Raw genomic sequence first — 14832 nt, 5'->3', positions numbered from 1 at the left:
TCTAAAATGTGATTCCATAAAAGACATTGGATGTTGCTGCTGCTTAGAAACTGTTAAAAGTACTAGAACAGATGGAGAATTAAGTTTACCATTTAGCTGCCTAGTTTGTGGATGGTCTTCTGTTCTCTGTTGATGAAACTAAAAATTTTTATTGTTTAGTTGGCCTTTCTCTTTTCCATGGTGTTTTTAATAAACCATTTTTCTATGTAATATCCTGTTTTTTGGAATATAAAAATTAATTTTTATCTGGTAGTATTTTGCACTGATAATCAGATAATCAGTGACCTTAAGAATAACAACAGGTTTCTTACTTTACACATATAGTATATTTTCAAAATTTAAAAAAATCTTAATTACAAATCAAAAACTGTTTGTCTACCTGATTTTTCTACCATTTATTATGTGGCTGATTTGAGGCAATTAAGGAAGCAAAATAATTTTTTTCCTGTACCATGGGAGATACTCTTGAAAGATGTGTGGATGGCCCTAGTTCTAGGGTAAACAATCTCACAGCAAAGAAAACCCCAAACCATCAAAATTCTCCACCTCACAGTAGAAAGAGCTTGAAGAGGGTGCCTAGTTCACTCTCTCATATTTGCAGAGCAATGGTCTAGGCAGTAATTCCCCATTTTCATTTGTGCACAAGGTTTCTCCCGTGATAATGTCTTTCCCTAATAGGCACCAACACCCCATGCCCATACTTGGCAAGTGTTCCAGTGAGCAGGAGACCAAGGAACAGAGGAAGAAGAGCTGGGTACGCAAGGATTCTTCTCCTCTTTTTTTAATTTTGTAATTCCAATTTTGGAGAGACTTCTCTCTTCTGAGCCAGTTCAAGACAGCAGACATAACAAGCACTTGAACTCTGTAGCTGGCTAAATGCAAGCACACTTCAAGATAAGGGCAATTTTACAGTCCTGTTTCATTTATCAAACCTGACATGTACTGCACATTTTGATTTCCATGTAATGGTTTGACTGTAAATTTACCCTCAGCAAGATCCTTTTATATGCGTTCAAACTAATTTACCTCTTGCTGATCGAGCCCTAAGTTGTAATTTGCTTAAATGCAGAGCCTAAATTGACTAAATCAAATGCATTTGCGCAAACTCAATAAGCAGAACCATTATCCACTGAAATGAGCAAGTCTCCTAAGAGCATCAAATGCTTCCTTACAGTGGAAAGTTGGCTCAGGAGCCAACCACCACTTCAGCTAATGATCGTGTTTCTCCCTCTATTTCATTAGCCAGTCTGAGGGCTCTAATGTTTTTTCCCCTCTAAATGGAAGGGCAAGAGGCATTCATAGCTTTATCAAGCACTGCAACCAAAGAAACTAAAGCTCATTTTCCAGTGTAATGAAAAGGCACCAATGAAGAAAGATACATTTGAATATCCCTGTTCATGCATACGTTAGCTAGGCCAAAAATCTCAGCCTCAAAGGTCTCAACCACAAGGATCTCAACCACCTAGCACACAGGATCCATTTGCAGAAAAGGTCATTAAATCATTGTGTCACCACACGTTTTATGCAGCAGTGCAAATACAGCTGAGTCAAACTGAGTTGCCCTTGACTTGGTACTTAGAAAGGAATATTGATTTGCAATTGCAAAATTTAAAAAATCAACACACTGGTGTCAGGCAGGAAGGCATTCAGCCTCTTTATGAAGGGTGCCCAAACCAGGATCCCCCGAAAAGGGTTTGAAGGCTCTGATCTACTGCACCAGAGCCTACCTCCAGTATTTTACTATTTTAAATTTATTCAGTGGCTTTGCAATTTAAATATAATGGTGGTGAACATAATGGAAACCAGCATCTAGTACTTTACATCATATTGAGAAAATCTCTGTTGGATTAAAAGTATTTTAAGTTTTGTGAGTATTGGAAATGAGAACTGGGTGGCAGATAGTACACCTCACGTACTGATGGCCGCTCTGATATGGAGAATTATTACTGCAGGGCAGTAGTAGCTAGACTGACTAGTCTCATCAGAAGTTACTGCCATGATCACGCCTTCAGGCTATGATGCAAGGGAAGTTAAATATCCAAGTTCATTCTGAGCTAAAATTCAAACTTTGTGTATCTAGTTGTCATGAAGAAATAAATGTCTGACCAAAATTAGCAAGACAATGAAACATTTGTTTGCTGATATGTGTAAAATAATTATATAGCCAGAACTGAAAGTCTTAAACATGCAGACTAACTTTGGTAACAACTTTAAAAATTAAGTTTTTAACACAAAATAGTAACAAGTCACAGTATTTATTAAGTACTTGTCTTTAAGATGCTTTAGGAATATTAACTCATCTGTTTTTCTACTAATAACCAAATCTCATTATTTGGGCTTACTACAAAGACCATACCTGTGGTAAACCCATAAAACCAGGAAATTAAATTACCCAATGCAATAACAACACCATTCCATTTTATTTGTTTGCCCTTTGAAACTTCTGCCTTCAGTTCCCTGTCTGCTAAATTCCATCAAAAAAACAAAAAGCAGGACTCTTTTGTGGTTTCCAATATAATATGTCAAAGAATTATGTACAGATCTACCAAAGACAGATTTTCCTCAGACATGCCTGAGTAGCTCTGCTGCAGCTGCATATAGATTGGACCTGAACAGCAATAATAAAGAGCAATAATAGAGTGTCCTGTGACAGAAATTATTCAATACTGCTTGGGTTCTCCACTCTCTCTAGTGCAGCTTACAAGAACATGAAGGCTCTGGGAATTACCAGTGCTTTATAATTACTATTCCTTTTTAAAATATTTCTGTTAAGGATTAATGCACATCCTTCCTTGGTAGTAGAAAAAAATTGCCAAAAGGCAGAACTTCTTATAAAGATTTGTGTATGTGGACAATCTTTTGTATGACAGGTCCTTGCCCAACAACTGAGATCAAAAAAGGGAGGAAAGGGACACTGCAAAGGCAGGTGGGTGAGGGAGCAGGAGGTAACAGGGGAGGCAACTTTGAGTGACAGCAGAGAAAGCTTCATGAAGGTATCTCTTCAAACAGCAGCCACTGAGGGAATTCTGTCTGCTGGACTGAAATTGTAGATATCTAAACACTAAAATGAGGAAGCTTGAGCATATCTCCTCATTTATTTTGTTTATTAAGTTTGCAGTTAATTACTGCTATGTCTGCCCTGCGTAAAAATCACACAAATCCCAATCAGGCTACTCAGAAAGATTCTTCCTACTAAATGAGGGAGGACAGGATTTCTAAATAATGTGAAGTTCCTGGGTCTAGGTCCTGGTATCATCAGTCACTTAAGATTTCTTAGGAAATTGGACTACTTTTTTATACTGAGCTTTCCTTTTATTTTTCATTGTCTTTATATGGAAATCATAGTCCAGTAAATAGTATACCAGAATATATCTACTGGAATAGATCCAGGATTAATCACATCTTTCGTGGACCCACATCTCAAAGACTTTAAATTCTGGATATATGCCATTTGCAATTAGGACAGCTTGGGCATTAGGGGAATTTCATTAGGGAAATTTCATGCATCAAGTTGCTGTATCCTAAGGAAATAAGTGATGTAAAGAACCAGCAGAGCCGAAAAGAAAGCCAGAGCAGTGTTACTGCCTTAATTCCAGTGCAGGCAGAGCTTTATCAAAATCCATCAGCTGTTGTTCTGTCCTTTATGGAAAACCAGTTACCACTCTCAGAAATCCCCTGTCCAAAATCAGCTCACCTAAAGCACAAAGGGTGCTAGAGATCTAGAAAACAAAAATGAGCTGTAGTGTTCTAATCATTTCCTTTCCTCCTCAAGAGTCCATGCCACCAGCATTACCTTGCCAATTAGAGGCTAAAGTGCTGTGTGATCTACAAGTACATCATGAGGCTGGAAATTGCTAAAGGAGCATATTCTGTAGCTGTGATGCATCTATCAGGCAAGACACTCGAGTACATCTTCAAAAATCACCATCTCATTACAGAGATGATATAGCTGCAGATCTCAGGAGGTTGAAAGCAGGGAGGGTGTGTAGGAGTGAGGGGAGAGTGAGTGAGGGGGATATGTGTGTGTGTGTGTATACTGTTTCTTCCTTCTGGACTGCTGCCAACACCACAATTTCCATGCTGTCATCAGCTGCACAGGCTTTTCAAGCACACAGACATCACATAAAAATGTAACCTCATATGACACAAAAATTAAATGTAACCTCACGTTCCCCTCTCCAGTTGTGGGAAGAGAGCTGTGACTCTAGAGAAGGCTTACATACCCTGCAAACCCTCTTATGTACAGTACATAGTGATGTCGGCTTAAAAAACAAAATTAATTAAATCCAATTCAGCCCCTCTCTTTCCCCATGTGACTTCCCTCAAAATCAGACATCCGTGTCTACAGCAACAAACAAGAACAAACTTATTTAGCCATGGTGCATGTTCTTCATTTTTCACAGCAGTTACACATACACACACTGTCAGTCTGTCTCTTGCTGATCTGCTTATGGTTAGTGCTGTTTCAAAGTAATAAACAGAATAAATATTCATCACTCACTCCCTTGCCTTGAAGCCCATTTAGTGTGACTGGAGAGGCAAGGGCATGGAGGAGTCAGCCACTGCAGCAATACAGCTACAATCATTCTCTTCACGGCTAATGAGCAACGGCAGTAAGGGACTGGTGGTTTTTCTAGCTGGCTTCTTTCACTGTAAAGGAGACAGCATTTTTTCACATTGTCTCCAGACCCAATTTGAAGGAGCTGATGAAGAACTACTGTCCCTCCAAGGCAATGATGCAATTAGAGGAAACACTGTGGAATCAAAGAGGCAAATATATTAGAATTAATTCACTGTGAGCAAGACTCCAGTCAGTAGCAGCCATTGTATTAGTGCCTTTCTAAATTGTCCTCTTGCAGTGCACTATCAGACACTCTATTCAATCCCCCTATTTTACTGTAAGAGTTTGTTTAAAGTAATGCCAGCTGACTAAAGCACAATTACTGTATGTACAGCACATGTTAAGCTTGTCACAGTGCTTCTTTCTCTGGCAGCATCAGAGGCTGGATTAGGATGGAACTGTGAAGACAGGCACTGCACAGCTTGGGTCTTACCCACCTGCAAGAAGCACAGCCTGACTTCTCCCTCCCCTGCCAAGGGAGATTGCTAGATCAATCTCTCCTTCTTAGTTATTAATAAAAAATCAAACACTGTTTAGCCCCTTCAGAAGGAGAATGTCATTTACCTTTTGTCTGATACACAGAATGCCAGCCTTGTCTGTCTGCCTGTCTGAACTTGCTCAGGCTTGGAGCAAGGGTAGGCAAAGGGGGTAGGTGAAATGCTGGCACTTCTCCAAGTGCACTGCAACAAAGCTGAAGACACAACAAACAAGATGGAATTGAAACTTCATTTCCTCCATCCCACAGATTCCCAGGACCAGGCTTTTTCTTCTAATTTGTAACTGGGTGGTAGCAGTGTGAGGGGAAGAAGGGAAACAGGTCCTTCTATTGACTTTCCCCTGGAGAGCCTTTACTGGTGCCACCACTGGTTCACACTTCTGTCCTTTCTCAGAGCCTGAGCTGATCACCTGGAAATCTAGCCTGGTTGGTTAGAAGAAGGGAGGAGATAAAAGTCATGTGGGAATCGTTCAGTGTTCTGGGTATATTAAACTTCTTTATTCCAGCATGTTATGGAGAAGATCCATCTTTCAGCATCAAAATCATTGACATTTCTGTTTCCACCTACTCTGTCACCAAAGAAACACAGTTCAGCACATCTACAGTGGTTTCATTCATGGAGCCAAGACTGTGTAAGGCTTTTTGCAAACAACTAATGACCGTGACTGCCTCTAGGTGCTCAGCAAGAGGTGTCAATTAAAAAACAGTGAAAAAACACACTCACCTGAGCCCTGCTCTGCTGAAAACCCATGTCTTTCTGAGGTGCCCTGCTTTGGGGACCAAGTCAGCCAACTTATTACCACTCACACTTTGCAAATTCAGCCATAGTTTGAAAGATGGATTTGCTTGCCATATAATCCTACAGCAAGGTCCCCTGCCTCATTTTTCTGACATAAATTTCTGTGCATGTCAGTTTGTATTAAGATCATCATATTAGATGTATTTCTCCAATATTTCTGCAAACAGACTCACAAGCCCAGTGGAAGGGGTACTCACAACCAAGAAAATAATAGTGAAAAATAAGAAACTATTTTCTGGATTACAAATGTGCGTGAGTAAAAGTTTTGAACAATTCGTTAGTCCTCACACACACTTATTTTAGGTAAAAGAGAATTAAATTATTTTCTAATGAGAAAGAAAGTTGTTCTCTTTGACAAGGTAGTAATGAGTAGTATTTTTTTTACTGCTACTGCTACTGCTGCTGCTAAAAGCAATATAAATGTATTTTAAAAAATCAAGTAAGATCCATCTCTTTCACTAGCAGAAAACAAACTGGCAAGTAGTCTGAAAGCGGTATCTTCTCACTGTTTCTTTTATATATTCTAATACTTTTTGTCAAGAAGTGACTAAGAGCAAGTGAAAATATTTTTTAATACATTGCAAACTTAATTTGAATGGTGGAAAGAAGACAAAATCTTCTTGCCATTTTACCAGGAAAGCAGATAAAGATACTGTGGAAAGAGTTGCATTACAAATGTATGAAAAATCAGAGTGGTCAGACACTACTGAAATAAAACTCGCTTCAGTATAGTTTTTATTTCTACTCTATATTTCTAACTACAGAAATAACTGTGTGACAGGATAAGAAGGACAGGAACACTTTTGTGGAGTAAAAAAAGATGAAATGCTCCAGATGTACAAACATTTTGATTATACTCTTTTCCAACTGTCTCCCTACCCAATTTTTGGAAACTGCCAGATGCTACTAGAAATCTTTTCCTACTTGTACACTGCATATTTCATTGCTAAAATAGAATTAACATATAGAGCAGCAAATAGGGTTATCTGTCTCTCTTCAGTGTTGTACCATAAACACACCAGATTGTCAGCTGGAAGTAAGAATTATGACAAAGATCTCTACAGATCTCTCACACCCACAGAGACTGACAGGATAGTATTGACTACATCAAGAAGAAACAGAACACACTTTGAATGCTGTAAAGCCTCCTCAGCGCCTTTGATTTACAGTATACTTTTAAATTTAAGTAATTTCCCTTAATATCATATCAGAAATACCTTTTACTGACACTCCTTCTTTAAGATGTTCCATGGTTGATTTTCAGTGTGGTGTTCAGTCGTATCAGGTGAGAATCTCCATATTAACAAAAAAACTGGATCTATACAGTCTCTCTCTTCCCTGCTGAAAGTCAGAGCATCTCAGATGCAGAATTAAAGGCTAGCACAGCTTTCATCTCTTTAAAGCAAAGGCAAACCCTTGTGTGAACGAGTTCCAAATTCTTGAACAGAACTTTTTTTTCTTACTTTCCTAAGAAAACCTTTTTTTCCTAAGGATCTGAAAGGGCCATGAAGGGTACAGAGTTGGCAGACATCGGCAAATATTCTATTCATGAGAAAAATGTTAAAGGCCTGGATAAATGTAGCTCTCTCACTCTTTTGTATTCATTTTGAAGCAAGCTGATGTCTCTGAATCTTGGCAGAAAGAGATTTTGAGTTTCAATCTGCGTCTCAACCCTTTCATGATGAGAAATCTGTAATTCAACCCGCCCTGAACTACAGTGGTAGCAAGACCACACGTCACTGGTAGAAAGGATGTTATTGATGGCATCATCTATATTATTGCTGCTTGATCCAGCCTAATGAAGAAGATCTGGAAGTGTTACTAATATTCAACATAGTTGAGTATGTTAAATTCATAGCTGAATTCAACATCCAACAAATGCACACATACAGTGTGTGTTTCAAAAATCTCCTTTCTTTCATGCATGTTGCTGCTCCTGTCTGCAGAAGTAAGAAGTGACTGATTATGTTGGTAAAAGTTACTTTTATTATTGGAGGGCTTGAATGACTTTCCCTTCTGAGATATTTGGATAAATGGCACTGCTCCACCATTGGCAGAGAAGGAGATGGGGAGCAGAATGCTTCCCCCTAAGCTGCAAGTCCTACAATGTTCTGAGTAGTAGATGCTGACTCCATCTCTACCATAATTGTGAGAATTTGGCAGTTCATGCTTCCACCAGCCCTCTGCAACTCCTCCAAGACCAACAGCTCAAGAGCCCCACAAAGGCTGTACATAGGTCGTGTTACTCCAAAAGGTCTAAGCCTTCTCCTGTCAACACTGCCAATACAGTTTATAATTTCTATCAGCTCCTTGGCCTGTGAGACATGAGCAGCTCATTAGGACACAGGAATTGTCACTTTCAGTCAGGCTCCATCTACAGGCGGATGCAGAAGGCAACTGCTGACATATCCATGTTAGGTTTAAGAACACTGCACAAAGCTGACAAGAACTCGTGGGTCCCCATGATTGACCCGACTCAGTCCTGCCTCTGGCAACTGCAGGATGGCCCATATCAACTGGGCAAGGAGAAGGAGCTCTCTTCTGAAGCTTCCACACAGCATGCTTTCAACACAGCAGGATTTCTCACAGACTGGCCTTGCTCTCACTTTTTCCTAAGATATGGAAATTGTGTAAAAAAACACAACTCTGTCTTCCAGGGAAAGGATTCTTCCCACTGGGACACACATAAAACACAAGAGAGTTTATAAAAACAGAAGAAAACCTATATGCACCTTTCCCAGCTGTTTTCATTATGCCCAAAGCTTTTGTCCAAAACCACTTCCTTCTTACTTGTTTCTGCCAGCCTGGTGAACCTTGTATGTCTGTGGGGTCCAGAGAGAGCAGGGAGAGCCCCTTCTTAACAGAACTACACCAAACCTCCAGCTCTTCAGAGATGTGTAGAGAAGCTGATCTTGTTCACCTCAAAGCAAACAAGGTCCTATGTCCAGCCTGCTGTCACTTCCAGCTGAGCAAACCAACATTCAGTCCAAGCCATGTAATAAGAAAGTTCAAATTTTCCTTCCTTTGCTACATCATAAGAGCCTTGTTATTTCTAGAAACGTTCAAATTCTCTTTTTGATTGACATTGATTTCACAGTGTTCAGTTTCACTGAATGTTTCCTTCTGCCCATGTAATAAAACAAGGAATGGGGTTATTTCATTGTGGATTACATTTCACAGCATAAATCTTTGTTTAAACCTTTTTTGGATTACAGAACTGAGACAATCTCATTTTCTACAATGCTGAGGAAAGAAAATGAGAAGCTCACTCTGCTATGCATGCTATTCAAAGTGCACATTTCAGAACTGCAGGGTTGATATTTGTTCAATACAGGTGGGTGGTTTTGTTTTGATTTGTTTTTAATAGATTCTGCTAAAATGTGAAGTCCAAACAAGGGCACAGAAATTTTGAAAAAGTAACCATTTAAAAATATGCTGAAGTGTCTATGTTAGAAATTGCTTGACCAGCTGGTTACCTCCAGCTGCCAAAGACACTAATACAATACAAAAAGGAAGCATTTTCCACAAGAAAACTATGAAAGCAAATTAATAAAAAGTTTGAACTTTTCCCATGAAAACAGTATAGAAAATTTTGCCAAATGATTTGCTAAATACAAGGAGAGAAAGAAAATGTGCCATTTACTATATGTTGATGGCGACAAAGAATCATTGATTGACTGGTTGCCAACCAGTCTCTCACTATGCCACTGTAATGACTGTGTAGGATCACAGTTTTAGGGAAAACAGGGACAAACCACACAGTCAGAACCAAGTTTCCAACGTGACACATCCAGTATTAAGAAAACAGCTAGTAATATACTAAATTTTTTAGAAAATATGACACATAAAAGTCAGAACTGGCTCTTCTCTTCCTTCATAAACTTCAGTGAAGTCCCAGAGACAGCTAAGTTGAATATTTCTGCTTACTTCATGTTTTCTGTTTTTCTGATATAAGATTAGTCAACTTTTTCTGGCTATTATTTTTTCATTTAGGTTTTGTTTTGGGGGTTTTTTGGTTGGGTTTTTTTTAACAGGGCAGCTGGCTACACTCTGAGGACATTCTGAAGGGGAGTAAGAACAATCTATTCCTGGGATAAGGGACCCAAGGATTTGCTCTATTAGGGCAAATTCTCAGAGGTCTCTACTTTAGAAAGAGTATTTAAAATAGATTTAATAGTTCTCTTCGAATTTTGTATCAAATTGCCCTCAGTCTTCTGGAATTGCTGCAAATCTCCCAGTTAAACCAGATTTCCACACTAAACCAATGGGTAAAACTAGGGCTCTGTATTGAAGACCTGGCCCTTACCATAACTTCTGAGATTAGTGTCTGTATCCAGCACTAAAAACTACTTTTTCCTTGTTCTCACACGCCCTTGCCAGAGAGACAGGAGGTGCATTGATTATTAAACCTATTAAACTAAGTGAAGCCAAAAGCAGATAAAAGCCACACTGAAACCAGTGAGCCAAGGCATTCCTGACACCGTAAATACTTAAAAGTGGTACAGAAGGTCAGAGGAGAAATAAATTAATAGCTCAAGGAGAGATATTTGTGCCTATGCTGTTTTGTTCAGAAATGAATGGCATCTGTGGGAAGTTGGACACAGAGGAAAAAGGATTTAAGAAAGACTGGGTAATTACAGCAGTTGTTTAACTTTTCTAAGCAGCTCTTTAGGAGAATGAAGAGAGAAAGCTTAAAGGCAAAGGACTGCTGATGGTTTGCAGTCTCGGCGTATACTGAATGTCTGTAGCAGCTTAACTGAGGAATTACAACAGCTGCCCTTCCTCCTTTCACATCGTCTGGCTGCCTTCAGGGTCACTGGGATGCTGAAACAGCATGATGGACTGGAACACAACAAAAGGGGTGGAAAGATAAGAAAGACAGAAAACAGAAAATACACTCTTTCTAAATGGGAGGGAAACAAAGAAATACCAAGTGAGGCTTCAAACAGTTCAAGCGAGAGTGCTGCATTCCACCTAGAAGAGGTTTTTTTAAATAGTAATTCATAATTAAATTGTGAAGAAACAGAGAACCAGTGTCAGTGCAAAACCTTGACAAGAAAGCCAACAGTCCAATGAGACTCAGCTTCTGAAATGCTGCACTAAGGTACCCCATCAAAACACACACCCTGGAAGGAGACATTACTGGCCCTCCTGGGCACACCATTGGCCCTCCAGAGACACTCGCTCTTCCTAAAAAATCGGCCAGAAAATAGGCATTTGCTTCACTCATGCACATTTGGATCTTATGCAACAGCCCTTGGGGCAACCTCTTGGTGGGGGAAGGGATGGTGGGAAGCTTCTCTGCAGTTTCAAATGTGACCTGGGGCCCTGAATGTGAACTGGAGTGAGAGGAGTCAGTGCTTCAAAACTCACACTGGCTCTTCCAATACAGCCTTAAAGCCAAAAAAATCCTCCACTTCCAGAGTCACCGTAACTGCATAACTGGGGGAAGGGAAATAAAACCAAAAAAATGTACTTTGCTAACCATGATAAATGGTTATAAAATGTTATCTAGAGAGCACAGATGCTTCTGCCTTGGTTTACCAAAGCACACCATGACATTAAACTGTCAGGATGCAACAGTGTCAGAGCCCCAGACACTTTCTCTTTACCTGAATTCCAAGAGAGAATTGATGTGCTTTTGTGAAGTGGGAGCTACTCCATCAAGGAACCCAACAGAGACTGGCAGCAAAGCTAAAAAGCAAAATAGTTAAAAGGCAAAGAAAAGCAGAGATGCCCACATGTGGCAATCAGATCCTTTGAGTAGCACAGTACAGGGAAGGTATCAGAAGAGAATAGAAGGGTCTTAAAGCTGCACTGATACTGCTGAAGCAAAATTTACATATATATATTTTTAGTAGCAGTAGAGGCATTTTCATTCAAAGGCAAACTCGACAGGGATCTGGACATTCTTTAACTCCCTTCACTGTGTGCTATGTGCTATAACAGTGTAAAGGAAAAGGCCAGGTCTGCTTGTTATAAATGATCAAATCTGTAGCCAAATTTATAAAAATTTAACAGATTTATTAGATCGAATAACAAAAAAAAATAGAGAATTTCGAAATCCCACCACAGCCAAGACAGCGTCAGCCCTGGTGCAGCCTGGGTGACCTTGGGTTCCTGCTGACAGAGTGACAGCGTTCCCCCTAAGGTTCACCCCAGTGCTCTTCGCGTTCCCCTTAAGGTTCACCCCAGTGCTCTTCGCAGCCAGCTTATATACAGTTTGTTCTGCCTGAGGCAGAGATGACCACATATTTCTTTGTGTCTCCTTGCATGTAAAGTTGAATCCATACATGTGCAGAAACAGACAGTGTCCAAGACCCAGACAAGTGTCTGAGTACCCAGGCAGAAGATGTATTCCCATGGAGTAGGTGATGCCAGCTCCTTGAGTACCGTAGATTTAATCAGTCCAGGTGCATGGTCTTGTGAGTTTCTCATAACTCCGTTCCTGGTTCCTGGTCAGAGCGACTTAAAACGTAGCTCATGGCCCAGGGCTTCCCCATTCATACGGTAACAGGTTTGATATTATCTTAACGAGCCGTCCGGGGAATTGGTTATAATGTGAATAGAATGCTGGTCCTGGCCAGAGTGGTAACAAACATAGGTTTGATTTTCTTCTAATATTTTATACATACATATATCTATTTCTACAGCATGAATTATCTCTATCATATATAACATGCTCATCCTACAAACAATATCCAAAATGCCAATCATGGCATCAGCCTCGAAGCAAATACCCGTATACTGCAAAAAGAGAGAAAAGCAGCTGAGGCACAGCTCAGATGCCTGAAGTAGCAGTAGTTCCTCAAAGGCACCAGGACTCTGTTGAGGCTGGGCTCCAGGGCAATCCAACAGTGTTAGCACCAACAACTTCCCTGGCTCAACTTGCCCAAGACCAAAAAAATTTAGATAAGCAGCAGCCTGTGTGTCACAGCAGCTTTATCCATGTGCTAGAAAATGAGAATCCACTTGATGTGCTCAGAGAGTTCTTCAACTGGATGCTAACAGCAATACATGAGGTCACCGTGATTGCAGCCCCCTCCCATCATGAATAAGCCACAGTCACAATACAGTGAAAGAGAGGAAGAAACTGAATACATCTGCTGGATATCCCACAAAACAAAATGAAGATGGAAGTCGATCCAGAGGTAAATGGTTTCCCATGCAGACATCTGCATGACTGTTACTTCTATAATTTTCTGCCCTGTGGCCAAGTGAGATGTGCACAGAGACAAAAAAGATGATCTCTTTGACCAGGCTGAGAGGAACACAGGATAGAGGTGCACTCTGTAAAGATGACTAGAAGTCTTAACATATACGCACATGTACACACACGGATTTGATGAAGGATATTACTATGACAGGATATTGAACACCTGGAAGTAGGGACCAATAGGCTGCAGAACAGTAATGGATGAAAATCACATGCACAAGAGAGTGAGACATGCATGAACTGAGAAACAACAGATTCCATATAAAATCCACAGATTCCATTGGACTCAAGTTCTAGGCAGAGAGAGAAGTAGATTGTAGTACATGGAACCAGCCATGAGCAGAAGAGGGAGAGTCACGTCCTGAAAGAGGCTTGGAGGTCAGAGGCTGCAAGATGAACAATCAGGGTGTGTGAGATACAAAGCTACACATGAAACACATAAATGATTGCCTTGCAGAGCAATAACTCAGAAAATGCACAAGAAGCAAAGCTGACTCGGTACTGAGGAATGTGCAGGATCTGGTTCCAAATGCTGCAGAGATCATTCTGCTATTCCCCAGTTATGCCAAACTGCAGGAGCAGCAACAGTACCTTCCCACATATCATACAACTGCATTTTCTTTAAGTGAGACTAAATGTAAAGGGATAGGAAACCAGCTATTTAAAAAATAAGCTTCAAAGATATAAGTCAACAGTTAAAGTGTTTGCAAGAGGCAAAACCACTGTAATAAAGGCTAAACTAATTAATATATTAAACCCTTTTTTTATTCAATCATTCTAACAAAATAATGAGTTCCTTGACAATTTAAAGACATGTCTATCTAGGAAATACATTAAAAAAAATCAAACCAAGCCCACCAAGTCATATTTGATGTAAGATTACAATGAGCACACAGCAGCTCAGGATAGGCTTTTGAGGAACTTGTTAAGCTGGCATAACACCAAGTTACTCTTTTCTCAGTAGTAGGAGGTCTGCCAAATTCATAGGATTAATAATTAACGTGTAAATGCTGTGACTGAAGAAGAGACCACAACAAAAAAATTAAATTAATTTTCTGCGTCTATCCTTCACACTGTTGCATCATCTACAACAGTGTGTACTTGCAGCCCAGAAAGCCAATTGTGTCCTGGGCTGCATCAAAAGCAGTGTGGGCAGCAGGGCAAAGAGAGGATTCTGCCTCTGCTCTGCTCAGGTGAGACTCCACATGGAACACCGCATCCAGCTCTGAGTCCTCAGCAGAAGGACATGGACCTCTTGGAGCGAATCCAGAGGAGTGACACAAAGGATCAGAGGGGCTGGAGAACTCTCTGATGAAGACAGGCTGAGAGAGCTGGGGCTGTTCTGCATGAAGAAGAGGGGACTCCAGGGAGACCTTGTTGAGACCTTCCAATACATAAGGAGGCTTACAAAAAAGGAGGTAGAGGAACTTTTTATATGCACAGATAGGACAAAAGGTAATGGCTTTAAATGGAAAGAGGGCAGGTTTAGATTAGATGTTACTAACAAATTCTTTACTGTGAGAGTGGTTACACACTGGAACAGATTGACCAGAGAAGTTAGAGTTGCCCCACCACTGGAAATGTTCAAGACCAAGTTGGATGGGGGCTCAGAGCAACCTGGTCTAATGAGTGACATCCCCGCCCTTGACAGGAGGGTTGGAACTAGATGTTCTTTGAGGTCCTTTCTGACCCAAGCCTTT

This window comes from Molothrus ater, chromosome 3 (assembly GCF_012460135.2).
Source record: "Molothrus ater isolate BHLD 08-10-18 breed brown headed cowbird chromosome 3, BPBGC_Mater_1.1, whole genome shotgun sequence".
Lineage (NCBI taxonomy): Eukaryota > Metazoa > Chordata > Aves > Passeriformes > Icteridae > Molothrus > Molothrus ater.
This window is presented reverse-complemented; position numbering follows the sequence as displayed.